General features: G+C 46.6%; 2 non-coding genes and 2 pseudogenes across 2 annotated transcripts; all 4 read left to right on the plus strand.

Annotated features, from left to right (window-relative positions):
- The first annotated feature begins 1,686 nt into the window (after positions 1 to 1,686).
- Positions 1,687 to 1,877, plus strand: LOC130332167 (U2 spliceosomal RNA). The gene has a single exon (XR_008874901.1). It is a non-coding gene; the product is annotated as a U2 spliceosomal RNA (small nuclear RNA).
- Positions 1,878 to 3,968: 2,091 nt separating this feature from the next.
- On the plus strand, positions 3,969 to 4,186 carry LOC130332129 (U2 spliceosomal RNA; annotated as a pseudogene).
- A 5,389-nt stretch (positions 4,187 to 9,575) lies between these two features.
- On the plus strand, positions 9,576 to 9,761 carry LOC130332115 (U2 spliceosomal RNA). Its single transcript, XR_008874865.1, has one exon. It is a non-coding gene; the product is annotated as a U2 spliceosomal RNA (small nuclear RNA).
- Positions 9,762 to 11,850: 2,089 nt separating this feature from the next.
- On the plus strand, positions 11,851 to 11,929 carry LOC130332134 (U2 spliceosomal RNA; annotated as a pseudogene).
- The last annotated feature ends 1,073 nt before the right edge of the window (positions 11,930 to 13,002 follow it).

The raw sequence follows: 13,002 nt of genomic DNA on the forward strand, positions 1-13,002 counted from the left end.
TATGTCTTTTTTCGACCGTACTAACTATGTAACTATGTAACATAACATGGGGGGGGGGGGGGGGGGTCTCCTGGCTGTTCACACAGGTGTGTCATTGCTGTACATTGACCATGCATTGCTTCTGTGGTATTGCAAAGGCAAAGACAAATGCTTCCAGCCATCCATTGCACTAATGGATTGGTCATCAGCTGGCTGTCTATGTCCCGCATCAATATAGACCAAAGTACAGAGGGTTAGGCTATGCTATTGTGCACCTACCTGATGCATCAGAAGGTGCGAGGCCCTTGCTAAATTCTGTGCACAGACTTTGAGATCTATACTTTAGACTGTATCTAAACCTGCTCCAACATGGACTGACATTCTGGCCTACTTTCAGCCGATGCGACTTGTCTGTCGCTGAACAGTCGCTTTTTATGTATTCAGCACCTATGTATAATGTTGTAAAAATGCTCTAGAAGCTAAAGTCGCAGAAATGTCACACATATTTGGCCTGCAACTTTCTGTGCGACAAATTCAGACAGGAAAAATCAGTATAAATCCTTAGAAAATTATCCCCCAGTGTCTCCATCTGCTGGCGGTATTGAATAAGCATTGCTGCACTGATGGGGTATGCATTAGACGAAAAAAAAGAAGAAAAAGAAGAATAATACGCCCAGAAAAGAGGCAAAAAGGAGAAAAACGTAAAAAAACGTGAAAAAAAAGTAAGAGGAAGAGAAGGGAAAAAAAGGTGGAAATGGGTTTAAAAGTGATTTCGGCGGAGAAATATATATATATATATATATATATATATATATATATATATATATATATATACGCGCACACACACACATATATATAAACGTATTCTCCGTTGAGATATTGCAGCCGCTGCTGTGTCCAGGCCCAGGAGCCTTAGCACTGTGCTGTGATGTCACTCAATACCACTGACATCACTAGGTGTAAACAACATCTCTCCTTTGCTGTGTATGTGACTATGGAGCTGTTTGGTGATGTCGTCTATTATGGCCTTCATAGAAGCAACAGGAGATTGTTGCATCCATCTAGAACCCTCAGAACTACAGTGCTATGATGTCACTCACTTCCACAGGCCTTGCAGAGTGTAAACAACAACAACCCAGCTTTGTTGTGTATGTAACCATAGGGATTTGTGATGTCACCTAGAACCTTCACAGCAGCGACAGCTTTATGAGGAGCATCAGCACTGCTCTGCCTGAGCAGAACCATCACCGCCATAGGTTGTCAAATAACCCGGGTTTAACCCACACAGGTAAGTCCAATGGGGTGCAGGCATGTCCTCTATGCTTACAGCTTCCCGTGGGTGTTGGTTTGATACCGTTTGGGGACAGCCAAGGAGGCATCTGCAGGCAACAAAGGTAGGTGTGTGCTTGTGTGTGTGTTTCCTATGCAGATCCTAAGCCCAGTGTCACATGCAAGTAGGAGGAGTAAGAAGGGTTCCTGGCAAATCCGGGTTATGGATTGCATTTAAAAAGGCCCCGTGGGAGTGCAATGGGCCCCTGTCTTGCTGCTTAGCAATAATGGTATGGGTTTAGGTTCTGCTGTGTGTACTGGTGGTTGACTGCCCCCCAGCCCAGAGTGTGCATGGAAAATTGTCTGGCAGCCTCCCTGACAGCAAGCAGTGATAGTGCCCATGAAGGGCACCTTGTTGGGCCCGCCCCTTTCACGGTTATCGCTTCTCGGCCTTTTGGCTAAGATCAAGTGTAGTATCTGTTCTTATCAGTTTAATATCTGATACGTCCCCTATCTGGGGACCATATATTAAATGGATTTTTGAGAACGGGGGCCGATTTCGAAGCTTGCTTCCGTCGCCCTATGCATTGACCCGATATGGCAGTATCTTCGGGTACAGTGCACCACCCCCTTACAGGGTTAAAAAGAAAGATTCCTACTTTCATTGCTACCTGCTTGCTGGCTAGCCAGCTAGCCAGCCCTGTGGGCCTTGCTGCTGCTGCAGCCAAAAAACAAAAGGTGGTGCTGCTGCTGCTTCTGCTGCTTCTGCTTCTGCTTGTGTCTGGCCGCTGTTGGAGCGTCCAGGCACAGGACTTCTGCTGCTGCTGACTAAATGGCCTCCTTAATTGGATCATTTGAGTAGCCAGCACACCTGTGCAGGTAGGGCATGACATGATAGGCAGCTGCCTTGATAGCGGGTGGGTGCTGAATGTTCCTAATTGACAAAATAAGATTAATGCTTATGAAGAAATATAAAATCTCATCCCTTCCCCAATATCGCGCCACACCCCTACCCCTTAATTCCCTGGTTGAACTTGATGGACATATGTCTTTTTTCGACCGTACTAACTATGTAACTATGTAACATAACATGGGGGGGGGGGGGGGGGTCTCCTGGCTGTTCACACAGGTGTGTCATTGCTGTACATTGACCATGCATTGCTTCTGTGGTATTGCAAAGGCAAAGACAAATGCTTCCAGCCATCCATTGCACTAATGGATTGGTCATCAGCTGGCTGACTATGTCCCGCATCAATATAGACCAAAGTACAGAGGGTTAGGCTATGCTATTGTGCACCTACCTGATGCATCAGAAGGTGCGAGGCCCTTGCTAAATTCTGTGCACAGACTTTGAGATCTATACTTTAGACTGTATCTAAACCTGCTCCAACATGGACTGACATTCTGGCCTACTTTCAGCCGATGCGACTTGTCTGTCGCTGAACAGTCGCTTTTTATGTATTCAGCACCTATGTATAATGTTGTAAAAATGCTCTAGAAGCTAAAGTCGCAGAAATGTCACACATATTTGGCCTGCAACTTTCTGTGCGACAAATTCAGACAGGAAAAATCAGTATAAATCCTTAGAAAATTATCCCCCAGTGTCTCCATCTGCTGGCGGTATTGAATAAGCATTGCTGCACTGATGGGGTATGCATTAGACGAAAAAAAAGAAGAAAAAGAAGAATAATACGCCCAGAAAAGAGGCGAAAAGGAGAAAAACGTAAAAAAACGTGAAAAAAAGTAAGAGGAAGAGAAGGGAAAAAAAGGTGGAAATGGGTTTAAAAGTGATTTCGGCGGAGAAATATATATATATATATATATATATATATATATATATATATATACGCGCACACACACACATATATATAAACGTATTCTCCGTTGAGATATTGCAGCCGCTGCTGTGTCCAGGCCCAGGAGCCTTAGCACTGTGCTGTGATGTCACTCAATACCACTGACATCACTAGGTGTAAACAACATCTCTCCTTTGCTGTGTATGTGACTATGGAGCTGTTTGGTGATGTCGTCTATTATGGCCTTCATAGAAGCAACAGGAGATTGTTGCATCCATCTAGAACCCTCAGAACTACAGTGCTATGATGTCACTCACTTCCACAGGCCTTGCAGAGTGTAAACAACAACAACCCAGCTTTGTTGTGTATGTAACCATAGGGATTTGTGATGTCACCTAGAACCTTCACAGCAGCGACAGCTTTATGAGGAGCATCAGCACTGCTCTGCCTGAGCAGAACCATCACCGCCATAGGTTGTCAAATAACCCGGGTTTAACCCACACAGGTAAGTCCAATGGGGTGCAGGCATGTCCTCTATGCTTACAGCTTCCCGTGGGTGTTGGTTTGATACCGTTTGGGGACAGCCAAGGAGGCATCTGCAGGCAACAAAGGTAGGTGTGTGCTTGTGTGTGTGTTTCCTATGCAGATCCTAAGCCCAGTGTCACATGCAAGTAGGAGGAGTAAGAAGGGTTCCTGGCAAATCCGGGTTATGGATTGCATCTAAAAAGGCCCCGTGGGAGTGCAATGGGCCCCTGTCTTGCTGCTTAGCAATAATGGTATGGGTTTAGGTTCTGCTGTGTGTACTGGTGGTTGACTGCCCCCCAGCCCAGAGTGTGCATGGAAAATTGTCTGGCAGCCTCCCTGACAGCAAGCAGTGATAGTGCCCATGAAGGGCACCTTGTTGGGCCCGCCCCTTTCACGGTTATCGCTTCTCGGCCTTTTGGCTAAGATCAAGTGTAGTATCTGCATTTGGTCTGGTCGGAAGGTGTCTGTGGTACCCCGCTTCTCGGCCTTGGGGGATTGTCTCTCCTTACGGAGGGACTTCACCCCCTTGCTGCTATTGGGGAGCGGGCTTAGTCCACGGACAACGGGTTGCGATCCCCCTGTCTCTGGGACCTTGTGTCTCAGAAGGCATTTTCGGTACGTTGAGCGTTACCTGTAGCTTCGGAAGCACCTAGGGTACCCCCGACCTCTGCCTTGGGTAAGGGTTCCGCTTTTATAGCGGGATTCCGAGCCCCTGCTGCTATTGGGGAAGGGGCTTAGTCCCTGGGTGTGGAAGATGCCGTTCTCCTGGGCTTTCCCCTCTGGGGAAATGTCGATGCGAAATACCATCCGCATAGAGGTGTCGGAGAGCCATCGTCAGTTGAAGAACCTCCGCTTCATTGCGGAGGTGATTCTTCTTGACTACTTCCGCCTCAATAGGGAGGACATCCTGTGTCTAAATGACCAGGAAAGCCGTGGCCTGTATACCGTCACCTTCACGGCCACGGCGTGTTGCGATAACATCTATGCAACCTTGTCTGGTGCGGACCAGAGGGACGATCGACTCGACGGTCTTTCGTTCCAGTTCCTCTATGGTGAGGAACATATACCGTTGGTGGTGGCTATGCACAGCCCTCATGTGACCACGGAGGATATAGCCACTTTTCTTCGACGATACTGCGAAGAGGTGCGATTCGCAAACAAAATCTTGAACTCCGTGCGGTTCTGGAACGGCAAGAGGAAGTTCTGGGTCAAGCTCCGTAAGGATCCCGGTGGTATTGGGGGTCTTTGCCATCCGCCCCCAAATTTTGCCATTGGGAGAGTTCGGGGCTTCCTGTTCTATCCTCAAATGCCTATGTATTGCCGAAATTGCTTGAGGTTTGGCCACACCCAGGAGACCTGCGGCGCGGAGCGTGTGATTCGCTGCAATAGGTGTGGCCAAGAAGGTCACATAGCCTCAAGATGTAGCCATACGATAAGGTGCAACCTCTGCGGAGAGGAAAATCACGATTTTAATTCCTGTCCCCATAAAGCAAAAACTACGATGGGTGGGTCAAGGCTGGGCCCACCCAAAGAGGGGACAGGACAAAAGACGTCCTTTTTTAAGATGCCCAAACCCCAGATGGCAGGTACTGATGGGTCCAGGCCCAAGACCTCTGGTGCTCCATCGGGGGGCCCACCGGTGGTAGTGCTAGGGGGAGGCCATGGGGATTCCACGAAGCCCGGGCGGGTGATCGAGTTTACTGCCCGGGAAATTGAAAGACGTCGATCGACTTCCTACCTGGCTCAAGAGCCCGCCGAAACTTCTGAAGGGGGCTCACCTGTGGCGGGTGGCAGCCGACGGGCCTCGGTGGGGGCAAAAGTGGACCCAAAATTGCAGCATAAGCCAGGTACTGGCTTGGCCCAGGGTCGCCCTGCTCCGGACGAAGAGGCCCCGGTGAAAGCCCGCCGGAAGGGGAGCCAGGTGGCCAGGTCTGAGCCCGGTCCTGTTACTCCGCCTATACAGGACAGGGCCAAGAAGACAAGTGGCGCCAAACCAGGGTTTGCTGCCCCGCCAGCAGTGGACCCGGTGGGTAAAACTGGCCATCGTCGATCGATGGGGAAGTTGGAGCAACAGTCCTCAGCAACGCTTGCTGGGGAACAAGCGATGAAAACTTCCCAAGGTAGCGGCAAAGGTTCCGGAAAAGAGGCCTCACAGGCCCCTGTGCAGCAGTTCCAGTCGTCAAATGATGAAAGAAGACGCAGATCCATCAGCCGGGGGCCAGAGATTACATCGAGTGAGAGCAACACAGAGGATATGGACAGCAGTGTGACATTTAAAAGACAAAGAGAAGAAGAAGAGGAAGACATTCAAAGGAAAGCGGCGTGCCGTAGTTCGGACGAGAGCGAGCTCAGGGTCGGGGCATCATCGATCTCAAGCTCCGACCCTCAGAACATCAAGGAGCTGATGACCCCGCAGGCGGGGGATGACGGTACGCAGCTTATTATTGACTTTGATTCTCCAAGCACGGACTCTCCATAAACTATGCCTATCCCTGTAAAAATTGCCTCACTCAATGTGAGGTCCTTAAAGAGCCCTGATCGCAGGGCTGCTTTATTTTCTTATCTAGAGACATGTGACTTTGACCTTTGCCTGCTACAAGAATGTGGAATCCCTAGTAAAATGGACTATAAAGACTTAAAAGAAGACTGGAAGCTGGGCCCATCCATATGGTCCGGTGCAAATGACTGTCGTTCTGTGGGTGTTGGGCTGCTCTGCCGAGGCCAGTCCTTTTCTATTCATACAGTAACTGAGATTGTGCCTGGCAGAGCTCTTTTAATTCATCTATATTTTAATGGACTTTTAATTCGTGTTTTAAATGTGTATGCCCCTCCTGATAAACAGGAGCGGGCAGAACTATTTGAAATTTTACCACTGTTTTGTGTTGGGTCTTCCCCCCTGCTGGTGGGAGGTGATTTTAACTGCATACGTGATGGGGAACACCGGCAGGGTGGGGATATTAATCGTAAAGACCGCACTTCTTACCTGCTTAAAAATTTTATTGATGATTTTAATTTGAAAGATTGCTGGAAGGATCTCTTGCCGGAGGACCCAGGCGCCACATGGTCCAATGGAAGAGTGAGCTCCAGAATCGATTTTATTTTTTCCTCTAGAGCTTTTAAACCCCTGAAATGCACGCTCGAGCAGAATATCTTCTCTGATCATAAGCTCCTCTTGGTGGGCCTGGAGCTAGAGGGGGAGCAAAAAGCAAAAAGGGGCCTCTGGAGATTAAACACCACACTCCTAGAGGACCCTGAGATAAAAGAGGAGTTTGTGCGGACCTACCAATGCTGGCAATCACAAAGAAAACCCCACGAGCCTATGCTGCACTGGTGGGAGGGCACCAAATCTAAAATCAGATTTTTTTTTATCAAAGCAGGTAAGAAGAAGGCAAAAATGGAAAAACAGTGGTTTTATGTTCTTAACATGCGTTTAAATGTACTTTTTAAATTGAAAGAAGCTGGTATGGATGTAGAAAATGATATTTTAAACCTTAAAACTGAAATAAAACATGCCATAGAAAAGAAAGGGAAACAAATCATTTTTAACTCACATGTGCAGCACCTGGAGGAGGGCGAGAAATGTTCCCGTTTCTTTTTTAAAAAAGTGATGAATAGGAGGGATATCATCCAAAACCTTGAGGGTGAATCCACTCCAAAAGGCATGTTAGATGCAGTTTTTAACTTCTACCAGCTTCTTTTTAATAAGAAAGATCTTAATCCATCCTTTTTAGAACATGTTCTTAATTCCCTTGATTTTAAGCTAGATGTTTTAGACCAGGAGGTTTTATCCCGTGATCTTAACTTAGATGAACTTTTATTTGTTTTTAAAAGTTTTTCTAGTGGGAAGGCCCCTGGGGAAGATGGTTTACCCATCGAATTTTATTTAGCTTTTTGGGATATTTTAAAGGATGATATGGTTTTATTGTATAAAGAAACTTTTATTGTTAATGAACTTCCCCCTTCCTGGAGGAGGGGGATTGTATCATTACTTTTTAAAAAGGGTGAAAAGGATATGCTAAAAAATTGGCGCCCCATCACACTTTTAAATGTCGATTATAAAGTTTTAGCCAAGTTATTAGCTGTCCGTTTTAAACCTTTTATTCATAAATTAATTCACCCAAATCAGGTTTGTGGGGTACCTGGAAGGTCTATAGCTGAATCCCTAAATATTTTAAGAGATGTTTTATGGTATTTTAAGGATAGAAATCAAACTGTAGCAATTTTATCCTTAGACTTTGAAAAAGCCTTTGATAGGGTCTCCCATGAATACCTGTTTTTAGTTCTTAAAAAGATGGCAGTGCCTGAAACGATTTTAAGCCGAATCATGCTTTTATACCGATCCTGTTTTAGTCAAGTCTCTGTTAATGGCTTTTTAACCAGCGGTGTTCCTCTTTTATCAGGTGTCAAACAGGGCTGCCCCCTGTCCCCACTCCTTTTTATTTGCGCAATCGAACCACTGATGGCCCTCCTCAGAAAAGACCGGGTAGTAAGAGGCGTACCGATACCTGGTGGAGGAGGGAACCATCTAAAGGTGTTGGGGTACATGGATGATGTCACCATACTGTGCCCGGACTCTCCATCCATGAGGGGGGCATTGAGGAACACCAGCTATTTCTGCGAGGTCTCTGGTTTTAAGCTAAACACAGATAAATGTGACTGTTTTTATATTGGCTCCTGGGATTCATCCATCACCCCAGGAGTCACAATGCAACAGGATCAAATTAAAGTTTTAGGTATTGTTTTTAACCAGGTCAATGATGGGAGCCCTAACTGGGATTCAGCTATAGCTAAGATGGAGAAGAAGATTTTAATGTGGAATCTTAGAAACCTTACCATGGAGGGGAAGATTTTAATAATAAAGATGGTTTTACTCCCTATTATGCTATACATTGCCATAGTATTTCCTCCATCTATTTTATACATTAAAAAAGTAACTAGAATTGTTTTTTCTTTTTTATGGGGTTCAAAAATGGAGAAATTAAAGCGTGATTTTATGTACAAAAGTAAAGATAATGGCGGGAAAGATGTTCCTAACCTTTTTACTTTCTTTTACATAAAGTATTTCTGTTTCTGTTTTAAAATTATTAAATCCGATGGCATTTTTAGCTGCTTTTTAAGGTACGCTGCGGGCATGGTTTTTAAAAGATGGTTGCGCATCCCTCTGAACGCTCCGGTGCTTCTGTGTCCCCCAAAACATTATGTGGTGTTGGAAAAGACAGTCAGGCTCCTAGGTCTCCAAGATTTGGAGCCTGACATACTGGGGGACCAGAGAAAGGTATCAAAGGTCCTCAGGCGGAGTGAGGTTACCCTGGCAGTGTCCAATTTCACACAGGCAAGATCCAAAAAGGTATGGCGGAACGTGTACGGGAAGTTTCTGGCGAATGTACACAGGGATCTTGCCTGGGCAATCGTCCACCAGTGCCTCCCTACTCGTGAGTTCCAGCACAGGCGAGGACTGGTGGCGAGAGCCAAGTGCCCGAGAGATGGCTGCGAAGTGGACGAAACGGTGCTGCACATGTTTTGGAACTGCCCTTTTGCACGGGAGCTTTGGAGGAAGGTAGGCCCACTTTTGAAGTGGGCCTGCGGCCTAAAATATTTTAATCACGAATGTGTCTTTTACGGTCTTTTTAACTGCCCCAATTTTAAACAGCAGATGATCTGCTGGATGATTATTAATTGTTTTAAAAATGCCATCTGGAAAGTTAGGAACATCTTACTTTTTAAACATGATTTTATTGATGTTAAAAACTGTATAAAGCTGGCCCTGAGTGAGATGTACATCTATTACCTAAGAGACAAGAAACAGTTGGGGGCCAGCGAGGCAGCATCCATGTGGTGTCTGCCTCTATGGAACGAAATAACAGTATAATCAGTTTTTATGACATTTGTATAATGTTTTATCCTGCCATTTTTATTTTTTCTCCTTTTATTACTGGTTTTATTATTTGTATTTTAAAACTTTTGTGAACCTTTTATTATGTTGCATTTTAAATTTTGTATGGTTTCTTTTTTATTCAATAAAATTTTGTTGAAACCTTATCTGTTCTTATCAGTTTAATATCTGATACGTCCCCTATCTGGGGACCATATATTAAATGGATTTTTGAGAACGGGGGCCGATTTCGAAGCTTGCTTCCGTCGCCCTATGCATTGACCCGATATGGCAGTATCTTCGGGTACAGTGCACCACCCCCTTACAGGGTTAAAAAGAAAGATTCCTACTTTCATTGCTACCTGCTTGCTGGCTAGCCAGCTAGCCAGCCCTGTGGGCCTTGCTGCTGCTGCAGCCAAAAAACAAAAGGTGGTGCTGCTGCTGCTTCTGCTGCTTCTGCTTCTGCTTGTGTCTGGCCGCTGTTGGAGCGTCCAGGCACAGGACTTCTGCTGCTGCTGACTAAATGGCCTCCTTAATTGGATCATTTGAGTAGCCAGCACACCTGTGCAGGTAGGGCATGACATGATAGGCAGCTGCCTTGATAGCGGGTGGGTGCTGAATGTTCCTAATTGACAAAATAAGATTAATGCTTATGAAGAAATATAAAATCTCATCCCTTCCCCAATATCGCGCCACACCCCTACCCCTTAATTCCCTGGTTGAACTTGATGGACATATGTCTTTTTCGACCGTACTAACTATGTAACTATGTAACATAACATGGGGGGGGGGGGGGGGGGGTCTCCTGGCTGTTCACACAGGTGTGTCATTGCTGTACATTGACCATGCATTGCTTCTGTGGTATTGCAAAGGCAAAGACAAATGCTTCCAGCCATCCTTTGCACTAATGGATTGGTCATCAGCTGGCTGTCTATGTCCCGCATCAATATAGACCAAAGTACAGAGGGTTAGGCTATGCTATTGTGCACCTACCTGATGCATCAGAAGGTGCGAGGCCCTTGCTAAATTCTGTGCACAGACTTTGAGATCTATACTTTAGACTGTATCTAAACCTGCTCCAACATGGACTGACATTCTGGCCTACTTTCAGCCGATGCGACTTGTCTGTCGCTGAACAGTCGCTTTTTATGTATTCAGCACCTATGTATAATGTTGTAAAAATGCTCTAGAAGCTAAAGTCGCAGAAATGTCACACATATTTGGCCTGCAACTTTCTGTGCGACAAATTCAGACAGGAAAAATCAGTATAAATCCTTAGAAAATTATCCCCCAGTGTCTCCATCTGCTGGCGGTATTGAATAAGCATTGCTGCACTGATGGGGTATGCATTAGACGAAAAAAAAGAAGAAAAAGAAGAATAATACGCCCAGAAAAGAGGCGAAAAGGAGAAAAACGTAAAAAAACGTGAAAAAAAAGTAAGAGGAAGAGAAGGGAAAAAAAGGTGGAAATGGGTTTAAAAGTGATTTCGGCTTAGAAATATATATATATATATATATATATATATATATATATATACGCGCACACACACACATATATATAAACGTATTCTCCGTTGAGATATTGCAGCCGCTGCTGTGTCCAGGCCCAGGAGCCTTAGCACTGTGCTGTGATGTCACTCAATACCACTGACATCACTAGGTGTAAACAACATCTCTCCTTTGCTGTGTATGTGACTATGGAGCTGTTTGGTGATGTCGTCTATTATGGCCTTCATAGAAGCAACAGGAGATTGTTGCATCCATCTAGAACCCTCAGAACTACAGTGCTATGATGTCACTCACTTCCACAGGCCTTGCAGAGTGTAAACAACAACAACCCAGCTTTGTTGTGTATGTAACCATAGGGATTTGTGATGTCACCTAGAACCTTCACAGCAGCGACAGCTTTATGAGGAGCATCAGCACTGCTCTGCCTGAGCAGAACCATCACCGCCATAGGTTGTCAAATAACCCGGGTTTAACCCACACAGGTAAGTCCAATGGGGTGCAGGCATGTCCTCTATGCTTACAGCTTCCCGTGGGTGTTGGTTTGATACCGTTTGGGGACAGCCAAGGAGGCATCTGCAGGCAACAAAGGTAGGTGTGTGCTTGTGTGTGTGTTTCCTATGCAGATCCTAAGCCCAGTGTCACATGCAAGTAGGAGGAGTAAGAAGGGTTCCTGGCAAATCCGGGTTATGGATTGCATTTAAAAAGGCCCCGTGGGAGTGCAATGGGCCCCTGTCTTGCTGCTTAGCAATAATGGTATGGGTTTAGGTTCTGCTGTGTGTACTGGTGGTTGACTGCCCCCCAGCCCAGAGTGTGCATGGAAAATTGTCTGGCAGCCTCCCTGACAGCAAGCAGTGATAGTGCCCATGAAGGGCACCTTGTTGGGCCCGCCCCTTTCACGGTTATCGCTTCTCGGCCTTTTGGCTAAGATCAAGTGTAGTATCTGCATTTGGTCTGGTCGGAAGGTGTCTGTGGTACCCCGCTTCTCGGCCTTGGGGGATTGTCTCTCCTTACGGAGGGACTTCACCCCCTTGCTGCTATTGGGGAGCGGGCTTAGTCCACGGACAACGGGTTGCGATCCCCCTGTCTCTGGGACCTTGTGTCTCAGAAGGCATTTTTCGGTACGTTGAGCGTTACCTGTAGCTTCGGAAGCACCTAGGGTACCCCCGACCTCTGCCTTGGGTAAGGGTTCCGCTTTTATAGCGGGATTCCGAGCCCCTGCTGCTATTGGGGAAGGGGCTTAGTCCCTGGGTGTGGAAGATGCCGTTCTCCTGGGCTTTCCCCTCTGGGGAAATGTCGATGCGAAATACCATCCGCATAGAGGTGTCGGAGAGCCATCGTCAGTTGAAGAACCTCCGCTTCATTGCGGAGGTGATTCTTCTTGACTACTTCCGCCTCAATAGGGAGGACATCCTGTGTCTAAATGACCAGGAAAGCCGTGGCCTGTATACCGTCACCTTCACGGCCACGGCGTGTTGCGATAACATCTATGCAACCTTGTCTGGTGCGGACCAGAGGGACGATCGACTCGACGGTCTTTCGTTCCAGTTCCTCTATGGTGAGGAACATATACCGTTGGTGGTGGCTATGCACAGCCCTTATGTGACCACGGAGGATATAGCCACTTTTCTTCGGCGATACTGCGAAGAGGTGCGATTCGCAAACAAAATCTTGAACTCCGTGCGGTTCTGGAACGGCAAGAGGAAGTTCTGGGTCAAGCTCCGTAAGGATCCCGGTGGTATTGGGGGTCTTTGCCATCCGCCCCCAAATTTTGCCATCGGGAGAGTTCGGGGCTTCCTGTTCTATCCTCAAATGCCTATGTATTGCCGAAATTGCTTGAGGTTTGGCCACACCCAGGAGACCTGCGGCGCGGAGCGTGTGATTCGCTGCAATAGGTGTGGCCAAGAAGGTCACATAGCCTCAAGATGTAGCCATACGATAAGGTGCAACCTCTGCGGAGAGGAAAATCACGATTTTAATTCCTGTCCCCATAAAGCAAAAACTACGATGGGTGGGTCAAGGCTGGGCCCACCCAAAGAGGGGACAGGACAAAAGA

This window comes from Hyla sarda, unplaced genomic scaffold (assembly GCF_029499605.1).
Source record: "Hyla sarda isolate aHylSar1 unplaced genomic scaffold, aHylSar1.hap1 scaffold_369, whole genome shotgun sequence".
Lineage (NCBI taxonomy): Eukaryota > Metazoa > Chordata > Amphibia > Anura > Hylidae > Hyla > Hyla sarda.